This window comes from Lissotriton helveticus, chromosome 8 (genome assembly GCF_964261635.1).
Source record: "Lissotriton helveticus chromosome 8, aLisHel1.1, whole genome shotgun sequence".
In the NCBI taxonomy this organism is placed as follows: domain Eukaryota; kingdom Metazoa; phylum Chordata; class Amphibia; order Caudata; family Salamandridae; genus Lissotriton; species Lissotriton helveticus.
The window spans coordinates 1,669,765,033-1,669,781,092 of record NC_136069.1 but is presented as its reverse complement, the minus strand read 5'-3'; the positions used below and the strand labels follow the sequence as shown (position 1 = coordinate 1,669,781,092).

Genomic DNA, 16,060 nt, shown 5'->3' with positions numbered 1-16,060 from the left:
CTCGTAACATAGCCATGTAAGGTAAGGCGCCGTGCCAGTGTTTACACAAATCTGAATGTACCCCTGTACAGTAGGCATATCAACCACCCTCCGAATTCTCTCATTCATTTAACTCGCTAAAATGTCATCATTACTTAAGTGTGGGAGGCAGCTGGCCCAATATTGGGAGAAATTAATAGGTCTTTGCATCCCAGACTTAGGCAAGTTTCACGAATATACCTTTATCTAGGGAATGGTCAGGCCTCTGTCCAGTTTCAGACAGTCGGTGAGCCCAGCTCTGTTTAAAGTGCTTTGGCTCATATACCAAACTCTTAGCCACAGGAGGAGTGATTGCAGCCTTAGGGAATCAGTTATCTATCCAATCCCAACCTCAGAGTAGCAAATAAAAGAGATAGTGCTACTGGGGACAGATAGTAGCCTTTTGATAAAATCATTCTCAATTGCTTCTAAAATCCGCCATAACCCAGGCCCTATAATAGGCGACGGCACAGCATTTGGCTTTATAAATGGCCACAAGTTCCTTGATCAACTTGTGGCCTAATCTGCAGGCAAAGTTAAGAAGCAGCAGCTCTGCTCGTCTTTAGGGGGCCTCATGCTAAGTGAGAGTCAAAGGGAATACCTAGCCATGAAAACGAAGGCACAGTGCTAACCTTGGAGCTATTAACTGCAAAGGCGGTGCAGTAATGCACCATAAATCATAACGTGCGTCTTAGGCTGATAGACCCTCAGATCTGAAACTGGTCAGAATCTGACAAAAATGGTCTAGCATGCGTTGTAAGCTGACTGCAGTCCTCGCCATTAGGACAGTATCGTCGGCATAAATTAACGTAGGAATGCTGCGGTCACACCTATGCAGGGGCAGTCAGCCTCAGCTTCAACACATTTCTCTCCAGGCAATTTATGTACAGTGGAAATAGGAAACGCACCAAAACACAGCCCTGATGCATGTCTCTTGCCAGGTTAAAGGCTGAGGTAGTCTGACCACGTGGCCGAATCTCATACTGACAGCGACCTCATTGTCAAGCTCAATGGAAATTGACAATGCACTGGTCGACCCCCATTTAGTCAATATTCTCCAGAACCTGGACCGGTTGACAGAATCAAAAGCAGTACTCAGGTCAATAAAAGCCAGATAAAAATTTCCCATCTGAGTCACCAGGTACTTGTTTATAAACAGATATCAATTGGGAGACTGCTCCATGGTGCTTAGACCCGGGTGGAAGCTGAATTGAACCTCTGAAAGTACATTGTGTTCATCGGCCCAAGTCTGAAGACGATCCAGCAAGATACAGTCCATAACCTTATCAACGATATGGGGAAGTAACATTGCAGGTCGCCTTTCGAGTCCTTTATGAATATAGGGACAATAATGGCTTGGGACCAACCTTTAGGTGGCCCAGTTGCAAAGGCTACATTAAGGACACTGGTCAGGAGCGGGGCCGCCGACAATGAGGTATTAGCCTTTAAACATGCCGAAATGTATCCCTTCTAGGCCTTGGGCACGCCCTGCCAGCCGTTCCCTATTACCAGGAGGACCTCACTCAACTCTATCTCAGGAGTAGCCAATGGTGCCACCTGGGGCAGAGAGTGCACAAGGGGCCCTAAGGTTGGCTCAGCTCGATCCTTGGTTAAATGATTTGCACTCTTTGTGGCAGGGCCCCATGTAAAGCTTTGTGGAGTGAGTGACCCAAAGGTCAGCGGGGATCACAGTAACAATGCCGGGGCAATTAGATTTCTCAAAGTAATTACAATTAACCACTGCCCAAAATGCCTTTATGTCCCTTAGCTCACTAGCTTCCCTAATGGAAATCTAACTTGCTAGGAGAGTGCTCTTATAAATGGATCTGCAGCTTCTAACCACCCAACACCACCCTCAGAGGAACACTCGTCTACAGACCACCCGGACCCCGACCACAGTTCAGCGACTCCATCGCCGACCTCATCAGCACCCACGCCCTCGCCTCCACGGACTACATCCTCCTCGGGGACCTGAACTTCCACCTCGAGAACAACAACGAGGCCAACTCTACCGCCCTGATCGTCAACCTCGGACTCAAACAGCTCGTAACGACACCCACCCACGCCGCTGGACACACACTGGACCCTATCTTCTCCGCAAGTCCCCACGTCTCATTCATCCACACCACCAAACGCCACTGGACAGACCACAGATGCGTCCACTTCACCTTCAGGAAACCCACCACACACCACCGCACCCAACAGATGCCACGCCGCTGCTGGGGAAAGATCACCGAGGACCAACTGACCACCACCCTCGCCCTGGAACCACCCGCCGACCCCACCGACCCCGACACCGCCGCCATCCACCTCAAACAGTGGATCAACGACTGCGCCGACACCCTCACCCCACTCAAGACCTCTGCCACCAATCACACCAACAAGAAAGCCGCATGGTTCACCAAAGACCTCCGGACCTCCAAGCGCACCTGTCGGAAGCTGGAGAAGAGCTGGCTCCACGACCGAACACCAGACAGCTACACAGCCCACAAGAACGCCACTCGCAGACACCACCAACTCATCAGGACCACCAAGAGGACCGCCTTCAAGGACCGCCTAGACAGCAACGCACACAACAGCAAAGAACTCTTCAAAATCGTGAAATAACTCTCCAACCCCAGCTCCAACACCAACGACATTCCACCATCACAAGACTCACTGGCCACCTTCTTTCACCGCAAGATCACTGACATCAACATCAGCTTCAACACCGCCACCCCCACATCCACCGCCGAGACCACCACCCCTGTGACCACCACCCGCACTAGACGCCTGACCGCCTGGTCCAACGTCAGCGACGAAGACACCATCAAGACCATGAACTCCATCCACTCCGGATCCCCATCTGACCCATGCCCTCACCACGTTTTCAACAAAGCCAGCACAGCCATTGCACCCCATCTCCGGAAAGAATCAACATCTCCTTCGAGACAGCAACGTTCCCAGAGAGCTGGAAGCACGCCGATATCACTGCCCTACTGAAGAAACCCAAGGCAGACCCCAACGACCTCAAGAACTTCCGGCCCATCTCCCTGCTCCCTTTCCGGTGAAAGTCACGGAGAAGATCGTCAACAGACAGCTGATCCACTACTTCGAAGACAACAACATCCTGGACCCATCCCAGTCCGGCTTTAGCAGCAACCACAGCACCGAGACCGCCCTCATCGCCGCCACCGACGACATCAGGATCCTTATGGACAAAGGAGAAACAGCCGCCCTCATCCTTCTGGACCTATCAGCAGCCTTCAACACGGTCTGCCACCGCACCCTAACAGCACGCCTCCATGACGCCGGAATCCAAGAGAAGGCCCTGGCCTGGACCACATCCTTCATCTCCAGCAGATTCCAGAGCGTCCGCCTCCCACCCTTCTGCTCCAAGACCACCAAGATCATCTTCGCCGTTCCACAGGGATCATCCCTCAGCCCGACGCTGTTCAATATCTACATGGCACCATTGAACCACGTCGCAAGACAACATAGCCTCAACAGCCTCTCCTACGCCGACAACACCCAGCTGATCATATCTCTCACCGAAGACCCCCACACCTCCAAGGCCAACCTCCACAGAGGAATGAAGGCCGTCGCCGAATGGATGAAAGACAGCAGGCTGAAGCTGAATTCAGACAAGATGGAGGTCCTCATTCTCGGCCCCAACCCCTCAGCCTGGGACGACTCCTGGTGGCCAACATCGCTAGGAACAGCCCCCGAACCCACCGACCACGCACGCAACCTGGGGGTCATCCTCGACTCCGCCCTCTCCATGACCAAGCAGGTCAACGCAGTCTCCGCTTCCTGCTTCAACACCCTCCGAATGCTCCACAGGATCTTCAAATGGATCCCCTCCTACACGAGAAAAACCGTCACCCAGGCCCTCGTCACCAGCAGACTGGACTACGGGAACACCTTCTATGCAGGAACAACAACCAAGCTCCTGAGACGGCTGCAACGAATCCAGAACGCCTCGGCACGACTGATCCTCGACGTGCCCCGACGCAGCCACATCACACCCTACCTGAGAGGTCTGCATTGGCTCCCCGTCAACAACAGGATCACCTTCAAACTCCTCATCCACGCACACAAAGCCCTACACAACGCCGGACCAGCATACCGCAACGACCGACTCAGCTTCTACACCCCCACCCGCAGCCTCCGCTCTTCCAAGCTCGTCATTGCCACAGTTCCACACATCCGGAAAACCACGGCCAGCGGCAGATCCTTCTCCTACCTCGCCGCCAAGACCTGGAACACTCTCCCTACCGGCCTACGACAGACCCAGGACCCTCGGGCCTTCAGAAGACTTCTCAAGACATGGCTTTTCGATCAGTTGCAGCCCCCCTACCCCCCCCCCCCCCAGCGCCTTAAGACCCTCACGGGTATGTAGCACACTTTACAAATGAAATGATTGAGTTATTGATTGATTTCTGCCCTCTTGGTATCATTTTTTGGACAGCAAGCTACTGGTTTGCACCTTGGTGCAATCAAGGTTGAATCATTTAGCAGGTGGTCTGCTGCCTAATTTAGCCGGGACCATAAGCAGTTCATAGGCCCTACTACAAATTGTATTAAAACTCTACAGAAGCTCCAAGCCATTTTCCTGCTTATAATCAGTGACTAGGCATTTTAGAAAATACGGGAGCGAGGAAGCCGCAAGCTCAGTTAGAAAGGTAGTTTCATCGATCTTGGCCCAGCTCTTGGTCACCCCACAGTTCCTAGAAAATGTTAAGGAGAGGGGATAATTCAGGCTAGTCTTGTTGGCAAAGATCGAGGCATGCAGTGAGAAGGCCAAAAGTCTATGGTCACTCAGTGGAGAGTCAACAAGGCTATAATCCAACACTCATTCCCGTAATGACTCTGAGAAAAGAATAAAGACAAAGGGGCTGATTCACAGAACTAATCTGAGACAAAATCCTAAATTTACTACTTTTGGTATTCACAGACGGCATTTAGTAGTAGTAAAGTTAGTATTTTGTCTTAAATTAGTATTTTGTCTTAAATTAGTATTTTGTCTAAAGTTAGTATTCTGTCTTAAGTTAGTATTTTTTCTTAAATTAGGATTTTGTTTTATTCTAGGATTTTGTCTTAAATTAGGATTTTATCTTAAATTAGTATTTTGTCTTAAATTAGGAATTTGCCGTAAATTAGTATTTTGCCTTAAGTTAGGATTTTGCCTTAAGTTAGGATTTTGTCTTAAGTTAGGATTTTGTCTTAAGTTAGGATTTTATCTTAAGTTAGGATTTTATCTTAAATTAGTATTTTGTCTTAAGTTAGGATTTTGTCTTAAGTTTTGGTTTTAAGACAAATTCCTACCTGAAATGCCACCGGAGCAGGATATCTGGGCACCTACAGCAAGAGTGCTAGGTGGACTTTGGGAATTGTCTGGGGATTGAGCTAGGGTGTATCATCTGTCATTGGTCAGTGACCACTATAAAACAAGCATTGGCATAGCCAATAGGTCTCGCCTTTGGAACCTTATAAGTATTTAGTTATGCAGTACAATATCCTTGGTGCAACAACATCAACTGTTGCCTGGCTAAACACTCATAAGGTCACAAAGGCAAGACCTATTGGCTATGCCAATGCTTGTTTAATCTAGAACATTCTACCCTTAGTGGGTGAATGAAAGGGAGGATGGACAGATGGATTGAAAGTGTGGGTGGATGGAAGGTAGCGGGGAGTGCGTGATAACTATTGGTAATATTGTTTCTGAGACCTCGTCCCTAAATCACCTGCTGTGTCTGAGCTTTGTATCCTCATCCACAGCTGCCGAAGGAGATCTACGGTAGCCACGAACGCCTTTGCCAGCCCTTTCAGGCAAAAGTTATCATGTGTCAGTGAGAGCAAAGAGAAGCGGCTGTAAAGGGACAGTACAGGACGCATTGATGCTCCAAACACTCCTCATCCTCCCTGGGACCTAAAAACAGCATGGCCTGGGAGTCCCACACTTTCAGAAGTATTAATGCACAGCCTCACTAGCTGCCCACAAGTGCAAACACATAAACCTGCTGATGTCTGACACAGGCTACTGCTCGTATCCTGAGAATCATGGTGTCTATAAGACACACACACACACACACACACACACACACATTCACATTCATCTGCACACAGACATCTGTTTGGACACAGACACTCACATGACTCCACACACTGACACACCACACAGTGCTCAGAGGGTACACAGAAACACACACTGACAGACATGCCCTGGCACGTGCAGGCATCTGCTGTCACGCATCTGTTCAGCCACACATGCTCGCAGTCGGTGCTACAAACAAATGTGCTGCTCACACTCAGGCTGTGCCGTGTCGGCTCTCTGTCGGCATCAGTGCCAGAGGGGGCTGCTCCCTGGCAGCTGCAGCCAGTGCGCACTGCACGCACTGCACAGAGGCTCCTGCGAAGGAGGTGTACGCACACGTCTCAGGGGAGCCCTCCAGCCCTGGGCACCCATGGGTGATCTTCCAGCCCTGCTGCTGTGCCTCCTCTTGAGAGCCCCCATGCGCCCAGCAGCTGAGAGGATGGACTTCGGGGTGCAGGCAGGTGAGTGCTGCAGCGCCTAGAATCCACGGAGATTCGCGTGTCTTTGTTTACAACGACATAAGTAATGTACAGTAAAAGGACCTGGCGGTGGGAGTCCGCATGAGGGGAAGTGTACCCCAGTGAGTCTGTGCGGAATGTGCACGGTAGTGTGTGTGCCGGGAATCTGCATGCTATCTCTGAATGTAGGAAACTGCACAGTAATGACTGTTTCTTAATAGGGCAGCAGTGTATGAGTGAGTGTCAGGGGAGCGTAATTAACTACATTAAGTGTGTTGTACTATGAGGGACGTTAATCAGTGTTTGGGGTGTACCTGCACGCAGAATCAGTACATTTATAAGAAACCGTACAGCAACATGTGTGTCACAGTATGCAGGGGAATTATACAACTGGTGTAGGGATTTGCATATAACAGCAAACAAGCAACAAAGCTAACAGAAGCATGAGTGACCTTTTGGAATCGGTCAGCTCTTTTCAAGTACTCGTGCTTGTGGGGGCATCCACCTTGCAGGAGCAGATACGCGGGTGGCCACGTTATTGGAAACAGATGGCCCCTGTGCACAGCTGCTCACTCCCGCAAAGTTGATGACGCCACAAGCACGAGTGCTTCAAAAGAGCTGACCGATTCCAAAAGGTCATGTCCTAGAGCATCGCATGTGCGCTGCCTAGGCGAGACCTAAAAATTATTCCAGCACCTCATAATACAACTGGTTTGGTGTAAGTCAAAAGAGGGCATTCCTGCAGTCAGAGACCACTGCTTACCATACACATGTACATAAAGCTGTAACAGATTCTCCTGGGTCAGATCTGCAGCCTCTTGTAGCTCAATGGACATCAAGAATTGCTTTACGGAGTATACTTTGCTGCAGCTCTTTCTTGAAAAAGTGGTTGTATTTGCCCCCTGTTTCCATCTACGATCCCGGCTCCTGGGAGTCAACCATAGAATTCAGGAAACTTTAGGCGTGACCAGGAGGAACAACCAGAAAAAGTTGTGACCTAGTCATTTTTAGGTCTTGCTGAGCCAGCACACATGCGCTGCTCTGCGAGAAACTTAGTGTGTGGATTTTCAAAGTGCTGCCACAAGCTTTTGGTGGCCTAGCGCTTGCGTTCACGCGAGTATGAATGTGGGCAGCCACCATGTGGGTTTCTGTCAAGTCTCATTAAGCCTTGCGTGCCTCAATGAGCTTTCACTTTCGTGCTTGTTTTGTTTACAGTGTCATTGTCCGGAGTATTTTTCAGTAATTCGAACATGTATCTCGCAGGTAATTTTCAAGACGTTTTAATATCAAAACCATATGTGCAAGATGATCGAACGCTTTTTAGAATAGACAAGCAGTGTTTTCCTTTATGTGGGGGGGACGTATATTGATTGACCTGTTAGTGTATGCAGATTGTAGATGTGATCTGTATTTCCTTGTATTTGAAGAAACCCCCCTTGATGTCTTTGTAAAGACTTCCTGTATGAGAAATATCTGTATATTTTAAGAATGTTTGAGAAAAGCTTCTGTTTTACGCTACCTTCCACATCTCACATAGGGAGTTTTCTTCCGCCGATACCACCCTTCTTTAATGGTGTAACATTGCATGTAAAGAAAGCCTGTCTTCATTTTGTAAAACCAGACTAAATAGATTTTCTTTCACTGTTTGTAACTGTGTTATGTTATAACACCTCATTACAACCGGACTGCAAATCCACACAAACTCCTGTTTGTTCCACATTCAGGGATCTTAGTTTAACCGTAATGAGCATGTATCCAAATTGATGTAATTTTAACAGTCATTTGTTTCGGGTGTGCCATTTGTCTTGGTTTTCATTCCAAACCACTGTATTGATTATCGTGCTTTGCTATGTCCCCATCTCTTTTGCTTCAGCTGTTGCATAACCTCACAATGTCAATTATAGAGATGCAATCAGGCAGTTTTGAGGGAGGGCAAGATCAGCATCTCTTTCTTTAATCACCAAGGACTGTGTTCCTTACATATTGTTCTGTTACTTTATCTTTCCAATGTTCCGGTTTCACCCACCCACCTTTCTATAACTGCATTTTAATTAAAATGCTTTATCACCAATATTCCTACACCAGAGTTTGCTAGATGTTCAGTTGAGGAAGTAGTTGTTGGTTGTGCCAGTTTTCTTAATCTTGAATAAGCATATTGGAAACACCTATTCATGTTTATATATTTGTATCAGGGTGTTGTTTGGTGATATTTGTAAAAAGATTGGTTATGACTTGAAAGTAAAATATCCAGAATCAGGTGAATCCTCGAAGTCAGATCTTGTCCTTCAGTCACCAAAGAGCAACCCTACTGCATTAATTAGGCAAATATATGACGTGAAGTTTACCTTATTTTACACATTTTCTATTAATATGGTTGCTGTATGACTGATTCAGGTTTGGGGAAATTCCACTTGGTAAAATGTTGTCGAATTGCAAGAATTTGTTTTCTTTTCCCCCCCAGACTAGGGGTACCTTATCAGAGACAGTTGTTTACTTCTTTTTGTTCTGTCCAGGGCCACCTCAGCAACACTCAGTGCCATCACAGCATCACTCAGCACCACCAAAGCATCACTCAGCACCACCAAAGCATCACTAAACACCAACACATCATCACTCAACACCAACACAGCATCACTCAACACCAGCACAGCATCACTCAACACCAGCACAGCATCACTCAACACCAACACAGCATCACTCAACACCAACACAGCATCACTCAGCATCACTCAGGGCCACAACAATATCACTCAGCACCACCACAGCATCACTCAGCACCACCACAACATCACTCAACACCACATCAGCTTCACTTAGCATCGCCTTTCCAATAGTACACACCACATCATCATCACTCAGCAAGACCTAAGTATCATTCAGCATCACCTCAGCATCGTCTCAGCACAAGTCACCACCACTACCACCTCAACATCACTCAACACCACCTCAGCCTGCTCTCGGAATCTGCCATCTGTTGATTCTCCCCTAGCGTCTGCCTGCTGCTAGTGTTATAATACAGGTACTAGTTCACAACCTTCAACCTCCAATTGTTTATGCCCCCTCAAAAAAGAAACTTTAACAAACAACCATTGGAATAGGCAGAAACAAGTTGCCAGCATTGCAAGAACAAAAGAAAACTTAGGAAATGTTTTATTGTACATACATTTTTTAATATGGTCGTTCTGTTGGACATAATGCCTTCTTGGTCACATATAAGGTAACAAAAATGCTTCTTGCACTTTTTTATTACAACTTTTTAGCATGCTGCACAGCAGCCACACTTCTCTACAGCACAGCTTAAAACATTGGCAAAGTCAATAGCTCTGCCTAAACACTTATAAGGCCCCAAAGGCGAGACCTATTGGCTATTCCAATCCTTGTTTAAATTCTGTTGCACCAGAAAAATAGCCATGACTTTCCGAAAAAGACACAACCTTGGAGTCAAGTATTGCTGGTTTGTCTCACTTGGAACTTGCTGGGGAGAAGTATCCACATACTGTGGGAAAGCTGAAATAATATGTTGGGCCTTGTGACCCCCCATTGTAGGGTCATCCTTACTCCCACTGGAGGATTTCAAAGTCCAAAAGTAGGACTAATCTGGAGGAAAAACTAAAGTATGGCAAAAGGAGGCAAAGTGATTCTGGTGAGAAATGAGCAGCTATGTTTTCCAAGTATGGCCCGCTCAGGCCTTTTGGTGTCAAAACTCAAATCTCTGGGGGCTTCGAAAACAGAGTATCTGCCTTCAAGAATGTTTTTCTAGATACAGTGCCCTGTTAGAGGATTTAGACTTCCATAAAAAGGCAGAAGATAAAACTCCTACAGGTACAGCCCTCTGGAAATACCCGACCCTTTCTCCCTAGCAATCGGCCTGAATACGCACTTGGGTCCCCACTTACCAAAACCACAGAGTCTTTGCAGTTTCTTGTTACTTTTTTACTTTAAAAAGATGAAAATTAAGATTTGATTTATTTAGTATGATGTTTTGTTGTCATTTTGTCCATTTTACCAACTTGGTTAGGGAGTTTTCTTGGTGTGTTTCTTGACTCTGACATTGATCTGATTCTGTTTAAATCATGAACAGTCTTTTCTCTGGGGGAAAGTCTGCTGCTTTGCATAATTGCTACCAGGGGTCAAGGCTGGGTTTTCTCACTGAAACTGTGTAAGTGGACTAGTAAAGTACTAATTTGGGGGATCCTACCTCCAAATAATAATCCATGAATTTACAGCTCTTCTAGAAAAAAGAGATGTTAGTTGTGTGGGTACAGGATGTGGTAAACATCAGGGGTATGGTTGCCTTTCTCCAGCTGCGGTGGTCGTCACAAGTGCATATGCTTGGTGTCGCAGGCAGGTACACAATTACCCCATTGAGATGGGTGGATGTGATTTGATGCAATATCACTCGAGCTCCTGACTCCCCAATCACTGTTCTTAAAGCGGTGGTTATGGGGAAGGAAGCATGGCAGCCTTCAGACAGAGAATGCTCACCTGCATATGTCTACAACAACAAAGAGGAGATGCCAATACTGATATGTTCTTTTAAGACCAAATACTTTCTTCAACATACAGACAACAGTTCAATACCTGGGGTGGCTATTAGATAGCTATTTATTCAAAATGTATTCAAAAAATGAACACCCTTTCAAATTTAGTGTGCCATTTCAGGTTATATTCTTAACAAACAGTGAGAATTAGGACATAAACAGTAAAAAAGTTTCAACTATATCATCACTTTTCAGACATATCACATTCAAACCACTTTCACTCACACATCCATAAAATAAACAAAAACTGGAAATGAATAAACCAGTTGAAAGGATAACGGGTCAACTCTAAAGTTATAAAGCAATTCTTAGAAGTTGCAAAAAAAATATATATATACACCACTATCGTTTAATTTTTAGCTATTTAGTTGTCAGAAAAGTGTATAACACTAAATGGGTGTATAAACACAAAACCAAGTGTCAAATAATTAAACACCAGGATAACACAAGTTGACCCTACACGGTCTACGCGTTTCGAATCCTTATTAGTGACAGGATTCTCTTCAGGACCATGGAACGCTCCGTCGGAAGAGCAATCAAGAGTTATTTAGGAAAATGTAGTGGCTCCTCGAAGGGAGTGGTAGATGACCCTGAATGACGGTAGTCCAATCTTCAACATAGTCGCAGCAAGCAGTGGTAACCGGGCGGAGTTCCTGATTAAATTCCGTAGGCAATTCCGACACACTTGACTAATGGTGGCAGCGTCGAGGAATAAATCAACACGCAGACTATCGTCAGGAAGCCGAGCCTGACGCCATGGGCGAGCACTTTGTCAATGACAACAAACGACTGGTTGCACATCTGCATATGTCAGCACAGAGGTAGATGAAGCAGAAACATATTGCGAGGTCAGTCTATCTTATGTGATTTTAAAGGATATGACGTGATGTGCTTTGTCATTTTCCTGTTTTTGAACCCTCAGTGTACTCATTTATTCCTGTGCACATCATCATTTACGTATATGTCTTAAAGTGCATGATTTGGTTTGCTATTTCATTTACATGTAGTCACAGTATAATGATGCTTTCTTATAGACTTGTAGTGAATCGCTACTTTATAAACGTTAATGCAATATGATATTGAAAAATACTTGCAGTAGTCTTAGACAATGTGCAAGAGAATTGTTTTTTGACAGACCCATCAACACAAATCACGAGGCTCGTTGTTCTCATAATAATTTTGAGAAACAGTGCATGAGAGCCGAGCAACAGCCTCTCAATGAGAGTGAACCTTCGGCATCCATTGTAAGAGGGAGCATTGAAGTCATACACAGAATTGAATGCATAGCCTGTGTCCTTGCTGGCATCGGTGGGTACTAAACTATCTGCTGTCCAAAGAACAGAGATATAACATGATGAAGACCCCCCTTGCTTCCATACACTGAAAAAACATAGAAATATGAGCAGGTTCTGTGTGTGCCCGCCCATTTAAGAAACTCCTACTCATGGCATTTGTATGCTAATGTAGACATTGTCTAAGGGCTCAGGATGAAGGGATTATATGATAGAGTGACATAGTCTGAATATCGGCTTAAGGTTTGGGTCGTGCACTGCCTCGCCTTAAATTCTCACTTCTTGGGAATGTTTCCGTGCTCTGAGGTATCACTCCCCGCCTGGAGTGTGAATGAATAACTGGTAGGTAGCAGTGCTATGTTTCATAGGACTGTCCCCAAGGCACTGGAATATTGCTGGAAAAATCCAGCTGTTTGTATTAAAAGTAAATCTTTACTCCAATTTTCTGTTGTAAATGTTCATTTATTTGTGTTCGGGCTTCTATTGAAACATGAGTTAACTTTACACAACGTTCATTTGTTTTATCCGACAATCTTCATTTTAACCAATGCATTTCGGCGATAAATTCCGCCTTCATCGGGGTAAGGTTGTGTAAACGTTAAACAATAATACCAACCAATACATAGCTCTCTCTCACATTATCATATTGTTTAATATTCGACTTTAAGCGCTCCCACTACGTATGTCCTCTCATTACGGGCTTCTTTCTTATTCCCACTGTATACTAAAACGTGTTACACCCTGTCCGTTATCCATACTAATATTATAAAGAGAGAGCTCAAACCTTTGAGGCGGGTAATCTCAGTAACCAAAGCACCAATCACAACATCCAATACAGCGTTGGAAAGGGCAGTTGCAGCAGAAGGACATAGGCTATGCAGACGGACACCATATTTTTTTTTTTGGAGAGTTTTATATAGCGTGAATTTGACCCGAACTGAATCAGGTATCAGAGCGCTTTACATAGCACCAGTTACGTTACATGAGGACACACATTGATTTTTGTTAGGCATGGGGAGATTAAGTGATTTGCCCAGAATCACAGGCTTTACTAAGACTCGAACCCAGATCCCCAGGTCCGAGGTCGAGCGCCTTAGCCGTTAGGCCAACTCCTCAATACATTTAAAAGGTAAAAGAACAGTGCCAGTAAAGTAGTCCCTTGTGGGCGTGTCTGCGTTGTGTTGTGGTCGTGGGCTGGGGGTGTGACTAACGCTGGGGGCGTGTGGTACAGCCATCACATCGTGGGCTGTAGGCGTGTGCTGGGGGCGTGTGTCCGCCCTTCATGCCATGTGAGTCGCACATACAAGCCCCAATTACGTTGCTGCGCAGCATCAAGGGGCACACTGGGGGCGTGAGAAACGCTGGGGTGTGTGTCCGGCCTTCATGCCATGTGAACGCAATTGCGCCGCATCAAGGGGCACGCTGGGGGCGTGAGAAACGCTGGGGGCATGTCCTATGTTCCGCCTTTCATGCCATGAGGGTCGTACATTAATCAGAAGATCGTCTGCTGTGGCCGTGTGCTGGGGGCGTGACAAACGCGTTCACCTGGAGGCCTGGTAAGTAACATTACTGCAGCCTTTCCTGCGCGCTGTTACTGAACTCTCACATTCAACGAAATTACAGGTGCCTGCTACCATCAACCAGGGTTCTAGCCGGACTCAGGCGGCGGATCAGTACACTAATTACACGCGGCTGATAACATCAACCAGGGCTGCAGCTGGGCCTCCTCAAGCGGGGGAACATGCGCCTACTAACATCAAACAGGCCTGCATCTGGGACTCAAGCGGAGGAACACGCTAATGAGCGTGTCTGCGGGGACAATTACTGCAGCATCTCCTACTCGCTGTCACTCAACTCTCTCATTAAACGGATTTACCCGCGACATTACACGTGCCTGCTAACATCAACCAGGGCTGTAGCCGGACTCAGGCGGCGGATCATTACACCAATTACACGCGCCTGCTAACATCAACCAGGGCTGCAGCTGGGCCTTCTCCGTCCCTATTCTAATGAAACCAAAAATGTTGTCTACCGCGAGATTTTAAAATAAATTGCCCTTGCCAAATACACACATTACACACATTCTATTTCATACCCGGACAACGTCGGGACGGGCTGCTAGTCAAGTTATAAATCTGCTTTCATGTTAGGATGTTACCTCCGTGGTTGTTCCCCTTGTCCATTTAAACTAGGTTCCTGTCTCCGGAATGGCGCATGCAATTACCCCCTAATGTTCTGTGAATCTAAACTTCACTATGGGTCTTCCTACTGCTCTGAACTCATTTCACTCGTCTTACTGCTCGTTTGATGTCAAACGCCGCATAAGCTCCCCTTGTCTCACTCGCGCTGTAACTACCTTGCATTAATCGGCTCCCGCTTGTCTGCTTACCGTTCGTTCAGGCTCGAACGCCTGTGCCGATTCCTCTCGTGTTTCTCCCTTGCTCTTCGCTGCGCTGCTACTTCCTGGTTTGTGCGTTACGTGCTAATGCACGCATGCACGTTGTTGCTCCCTGTCTACTCGCGTCTTTTTAAAAAAAAAATGACAACATAGGTGTAACTTTACTCAAACCTGTCTAGTTTGCTAAACCTGGCTTCCAATGAGTTTGATTTACTTTTAATACAAACAGCTGGATTTTTCCAGCAATATTCCAGTGCCTTGGGGACAGTCCTATGAAACATAGCACTGCTACCTACCAGATAGTCTGAATATCGCCATCAAATATGTTGCCATTTGTTATACTTTTTTTTAATCTACGCCATTGATTATAGTTGCCTTCCACATCTAGCACTAAAATCCAGTGTGAGGCAGTTCTTGCAATCCCAATAAACTCAGAGACATAAGCCTGATAAAACAAAGCGGAGTTATCAGAAACCAGACAGTGGGTATACATAAATTGTTTTGGCATTCTGTTTCCCTCACTTGAAGTGTCCCTCAAATGTTATATAAAAGCCTATCAGACCTGCAAACAGGCTGTGATACGGTAATGTCAAAAAGAGGCCTACTGTTATTGGGGCCAGAATGGTTGGAGGGTGGGGGGACGACAGAAGGGCCCTTCCCAAATATCATCTAACGCTTACCTTTAACAAGGGATGCCTCTTTGAAGGGCGTCACAAGTGTCAAATGAAAAACCTCACCAGACCTAGCAACCAGGATGTGACATTCAAGCAGGACCTGACACTTTAATGTCAAAATGTATCCTCCCAACCCCCTTGTAAATTCGGTCAGCTCAGACAGGTCATCTCTAGACATTAAGGTGCATCAAGTTATCTCTACACAGCTATCTCAAATTGAATGATTCCAAAACAGAAATACTGACGTGTGGCGAAAATTATGAATCGCTGCCCGCCTGGCCTGAGGATCTGGGAACCCTGCCTTAAGTATCAAAGGAAGTAAAAAACCTCAGAATGACCATGGACTCCAAGCTATAGATGAATGCCCAAGTGGACAAACTAGCAAGATCAAGCTTTGTTACTATAAAAACTCTGCTCTGAATTTTCCCCCATTTAGGATTTCTACACAAGGTCTAAGCTATCATCTCCCTTGTTCTGTCCAAACTCGATTATGCCAATAGACTCTGCCACGGATCACCTTTAACAACCATGAAAAGACTATAACGGATTTAGAATTAGGCTGCTAAACTACTCTTACATATAAAACCGTAAAGCCACATCTCC

General features: G+C 46.2%; 1 protein-coding gene across 7 annotated transcripts in view; it reads right to left on the bottom strand.

The window, feature by feature from the left end:
- Nucleotides 1-16,060, bottom strand: part of LOC144773616 (transient receptor potential cation channel subfamily M member 2-like) — a 4,189,411-nt gene that overhangs the window by 3,687,811 nt on the left and 485,540 nt on the right. The gene's annotated exons all lie outside the window — the stretch shown is intronic.